The following is a 6000-nucleotide window of genomic DNA, read 5'->3' as shown; positions in this document are numbered from 1 at the left end:
CATACAATAGTAGTGGGGGACTTCAATACCCCACTTTCAGCAATGGACAGATCAACCAGACAGAAAATCAGCAAGGAAACAACAGTAATCATCACTATAGTCCAAATGGACCTAACAGACATCTACAGAACTTTTCATCCTAGAGCCACAGAATACACATTGTTCTCAGCAGAGCATGGAGCTTTCTCTAGGATAGACCATAGGCCAGGCCATAAAGCAAGTCTCAGAAAATTCCAAAAAATCAAAATCACACCATGCATCTTCTCTGACCACAATGGAATGAAGCTGAAAATCAACAACTCAAGAATCTCTAGAACATATGCAAACACATGGAGACTAAACAAAATGCTCCTGAATGAACAGTGACTTATAGAAGAAATTAAAACACTGTTGAGGAACATTTTTTTTTCCATACTATTTGTTGAACTCTTTACTTCATATAGTTAATCTTCTGTGTATAGGTTAATTGAAAATAGATCTTAGTATAAAATAAGAATAGGAACAGGAGAGGAAGAATGAAGAAGGGTCGTAGTAGGGGTGGGAGGGTGGGTACAGTTGGAAGAATCACTATCACTATGTTCCTAGAGTTTTATTTATGAAATGCATGAAGTTTGTATACTGTAAATAAAAATTTCTGAGGAAAATGAAAAAATAACATAGAGAAAAAGAAGGAAGTAAACCCAGCCTCAGAGAAATGTGTTACATTATTAAGTGTTTCAATGTAGGTAGGAGGCATTCTAATTAGGAGAGAGAAAAAGAAACAAAAAAATTCAGAAATAGATGAAATGTTCCAAAATGTATGATAACCACAATCTATACATCCAAGAAATTCAATGAACCCTGAGTAGGATAAACACAAAGAGGTCTAGAAACATCACAGTCACAATGAAAAAAAAAAAATCTTGAAAGCAGCAGGAGAAAAACAACTGATCATATAGGAGTACAAAGAAACACCAATCAGGTTAACAGTTGACTTCTCTCTGAAACAGTGGAAGCCAGAAAGCAAGGAGGTGACATATTCAAAGTAGTAAAATTTTTTTAAATGTAAAACCATCAAAGATCTCCTATCCAGAAAAGCTATTTGTCAAAAAAGTGAAGATCGAGTAAGATATTCCTATAAGAACAAAAGCCAAGAGGATGCATTAGTGACAGATACGACTTAAAAGAAATAGCAATGCGAAAGAGAATGAGAAGAAAATTGCCTAGGCTAATCCTCCACCTAGCGGTGCTGGCACACTGGGTTCTAGTCCCGGTCGGGGCACTGGATTCTGTCCCGGTTGCCCCTCCTCCAGGCCAGCTCTCTGCTATGGCCCGGGAGTGCAGTGGAGGATGGCCCAAGTGCTTGGATCCTGCACCCCATGGGAGACCAGGAAAAGCACCTGGCTCCTGCCTTTGGATCAGTGCGGTGAGATGGCCGCAGCACGCAGGCCGCGGAGGCCATTGGAGGGTGAACCAATGGCAAAGGAAGACCTTTCTCTCTGTCTCTCTCTCTCACTGTCCACTCTACCTGTTAAAAAAAATTGCCTAATGCTCTTTTCCAGCTTCAGTTTTTTTTTTAATATTTATTTTATTTATTTGAAAGAGTTACAGAGAGAGGTAGAGACAGAGAGAGAGGTCTTCCATCTGCTGGTTCACCCCCCAGATGGCCGCAACGGCAGAGCTGCGCCAATCTGAAGCCAGGAGCCAGCTGCTTATCCTGGTCTCCCATGGGGTGCAGGACCCAAGCACTTGGGCCATCCTCCACTGCCTTCCCGGGCCACAGCAGAGAGCTAGACTGGAAGAGGAGCAACCAGGACAGAATCTGGCGCCCCGACCGGGACTAGCACCTGGTGTGCTGGCGCTGCAAGCCGGAGGGTTAGCCTAGTGAGCTGCGGCACTGGCCTTCAATTTTTCTTAAAATTTGGCCAATCCAGATCAGACTATCATGCAAAATGGTAGAATGAGAAACTCTAAAAGCCAGTCCCTTGACTACAGCAACACATGAGCTAGAAAGAACTATTGCAAAATTACTTTGGAACTTGTTTCTATATTTACAACAACAAGGGGAGATGACAAGAACCTTGAGGGAGGGAGAGGCTGGTGATACTCTGGAAGGTAGCAACATGCACACACTCTAACCAACCCGCACTGCTCAGCACCACCACAGCGTCAGTCCTTCCTGTCCTTCAAACAACAAGAGGTTTTGTTTGTACGTTTTTTGGATCTTCTTTCTTCTTCTTCTTCTTCTTCTTCTTCTTCTTCTTCTTCTTCTTCTTCTTCTTCTTCTTCTTCTTCTTCTTCTTCTTCTTCTTCTTCTTCTTCTTCTTCTTCTTCTTCTTCTTCTTCTTCTTCTTCTTCTTCTTCTTCTTCTTCTTCTTCTTCTTCTTCTTCTTCTTCTTCTTCTTCTTCTTCTTCTTCTTCTTCTTCTTCTTCTTCTTCTTCTTCTTCTTCTTCTTCTTCTTCTTCTTCTTCTTCTTCTTCTTCTTCTTCTTCTTCTTCTTCTTCTTCTTCTTCTTCTTCTTCTTCTTTCTTTTTTTGGTTGATCAAGGAATACCCCGAGGGAGCAGCCTTAATTGTGTCCCTCTCAGTAGCAGCAGGTTCTCCCAGTGGCATCTGTAAGAATTAAAAAGACAGCATATGATTAAAATTTCTTTTTGAAGGCAGAAATTGAAGGAAATATCTTTTTTAAAAGATTTATTTATTTAGTTAGTTGAAAGACAGAGTTACAGAGAGAGAGAGAGAGACAAGGAGAGAGAGAGAGAGATCTTCCAACCATTGGGTCACTTCCCAAATGGCTGGGGCTGGACCAGGCCAAAGCCAAGAGCCAGGAGTTTCTTCCAGCTCTCCCACATGGGTGCAGGGTACCAAGTACTTGGGCCATCCTCAGCTGCTTTCCCAGGCACATAAGCAAGGAGCTGGATTAGAAGTGGAGCAACCAGGTCATAAATTGGCACCCATATGGCATGCTGGCATTGTAGGCAACAGCTTAATCTGCTACACTACAGGGCCAGCCCCGGAGGAAATCTTTGTCAGATCAGTAAATGACCACTGAAATAATGAAACAGAAACTGCACTTGCTATACACAACAAGGCATACATATTTTTTTAAAAGTAGATACAAAAAGTCACACGTGGGTTTTTCCAGCCTCCAAAAAGCAAAATCCAGCAATCTCTCATGAGTGGGAGGATCAGATTTCTAGAGTTAGTACACTGTAATACTCAAAATGTCCAGTTCTGAATAAGTAAAAATGGAAAAATATACAAAGGAATAGAAATGTATGACCCAACACATGGAAAAAATATTTTGACAGAAGCTTTATGAAAGGAAAGGCCACCACAAAACTCACCAAATACCCAAATAAGGTAAAAGGTTTATTGTCAAGTGGGGGAAACCCAACAGGCTGTCTCGCCGTGCACAGAGCCAACAGCAGCCTGTACCAGGTCTTATATAGCTTTGCAGAGGTAAGGAAGTGGGAGTGGCAAATCCCATTAGGGTGGGGTTGGAGCTGACACTTGTGATTGGGTTATTAGGTCACCTGACTTCTAGTAAGCCAGACTGGGTTTAGGACGATGGCACCATTTTACTAACACTGTCCCTGAGAAAACTCAGACATTGGAATTACTGGTCAAAGATGTTAAATAAACTAATGTAAATATGCTCAATGAACTAAATAAAACCAGGACCAAAAACTAAAGGAAATGAATATACATGCATAAAATGAGAATATCCCTAAAAAGAGAAATTATGGAATCAAATAGCAAGATGCTATTTTGAAATTATTTTATTATATTTAGTAGGTAGAGACATACAGAAATTTTCCATCTGATGTTTCACTTCCCAAATGCCTATAAGAGCTAGGGCTGAAGCTAGGAGCCAGGAGCCCAATCCAGACTTACCACATAGCAGCACAGACCCAAGAACTTGAGCTATCCTATCAGGGTATGCATCAGCAGGATGCTAGAATTTGGAGAACAGGACTCCAACCCAGGCAATATAACATGCGACACAGGCATTCCAACTGGCATCTTAACCACTACGCCAAAGCATACCCCAAGACGCTACTTTTTTATCCAAGTTCAAAAAATCCCTCAATAGAATTTTTTTTAACCATAACAACTTCTATTTTTTTTTAAAGATTTATTTGTTAATTTGAAAGCCAGAGTTACAGAGACAGAAAGAGAGAGAGATCTTCCACCTGCTAGTTCACTCCCCAGATGGCCTCAGTGGCCAGGGTTAGGCCAGGCCAAAGCCAGGAGCCAGGAGCTTCATCCAGGTCTCCCACCAGGGTCCAGGGGCCCAAAGACTTGGGTCATTTCCACTGCTTTGCCCAGGCCATTAGCAGGGAGCTGGATGGGAACTGGGGCAGCAGGAACTCAAACCAGCACCCATATGGGAGGTTGGTGTCACAGGCAGTAGTTTTACCGACTATGCCACATGCTGGCCTCTAGAATATCTTTTTATAAAATAGAATATTAATTATTTATTTTCATTTTATTTGAAAAGCAAAGAGAGTGAACCAACAGAATTTCTAAAATTATAAAATACAGTCACTGAAATTAAACCATAAAATATTAAAGATCATACTAATATCATTTAAAAGAGAACTGTTAAACTAGAAGACAAGCCTAAAGATTGTACAAGGAAGCCAGAAAAAAAAAAAAACAATGAAAATGTTAGTAGGAGGATAAAGATATTGAGAACAAAATGAGAAATTCAAACACATTAAATATATATTTATTCCAGAAGAAACACAAGGGAGGCAATATACAATGGAACAGTGGCTGAGAGTTTTCTAGAATTGACAAATAGCAAGAATTCCCATATTAAATAAATAAAAAATTAACATAAATTTACAATCATATGAACTATAATAAAATGGAAGAACAACAAAAAAAGAGGGAAAAAAGGCAACCAGTAAGAGAAGACAGATAGCTCACACAAAATAGCAATAAGATTGACACTGATTGTTTCTCAACCACAAACAGAAAACAGCAATTAATGGAATATTGTTTCAGTAGAGATTTCTTTTAAAATCAAGGCAGAGGGGCCAGTGCTGTGGCACAGCAGGTTAAGCAGCTGCCTGTAACACCAGTATCCCATGGGTACTGGTTCAAGACCCTGCTGCTCCACTTCTGATCCAGCTCCCTGCTAATGCACCTGGGGAAGCAACAGAAGATGGCCCAAGTGCTTGGGCCCCTGCTCTCATGTGGAAGACTTGGAAGAAGCTCTGGGTTCCTGTCTTCTGCCTGGCCCAGCTCCCGCCATTGCAGCCATCTAGGGGGTGAACCAGTGGACAGAAGACCTCTCTCTCTATAACTCTGCCTTTCAAATAAATAAATAAATCTTTAATAAAACAAAATCAAGGCAGAATATAGTGAACATGATTATGCTAATACAATTAAATGAAATTAACAATCTATCAAACTACACTACCAAGATTGACTCTAAAAGAAGCAGAAAATCTGAATAGGCCAATAGCGATAGATTAATAGCCAAATACACTTCCTCAACAAAAAGAATGAGCCCCATTTTACAAGTGAGATATGTCATTTCGTTAAAAAGAGAGAATTTTCTCTTATATAAACTTTTGAAAAGAATAGAAAAAGATAACAAGGTAGTCAGTTTGCTTCATGAGTCTAATAAAAGAATGATAACTTAAACTAGACAAGGATGGCCCAGGAAAAGAACGTTATTGACACATCTCTCCAGTAAGTCCTAACTAAAATGTTGGCAAATTGAATACAGATGTGTATGAGAACACAAATACAGTACACTAAATTTGACTTTACCCAAGAATGCATGGATAATTTCACATTAAAATGCCTATCAATTAATTTGCCATATTATTAGTTTTTTTTTTTTTTTTTTTGACAGGCAGAGTGGACAGTGAGAGACAGAGAGAGAAAGGTCTTCCTTTGCCGTTGGTTCACCCTCCAATGGCCGCCGCTGCAGCCGGCGCACCGCGCTGATCCTGGCAGGAGCCAGGAGCCAGGTGCTTTTCCTGGTCTCCCATGGGGTGC

Source organism: Oryctolagus cuniculus, chromosome 1, assembly GCF_964237555.1.
Source record: "Oryctolagus cuniculus chromosome 1, mOryCun1.1, whole genome shotgun sequence".
NCBI lineage: Eukaryota > Metazoa > Chordata > Mammalia > Lagomorpha > Leporidae > Oryctolagus > Oryctolagus cuniculus.
Note: the sequence above shows the minus strand (reverse complement) of the source record.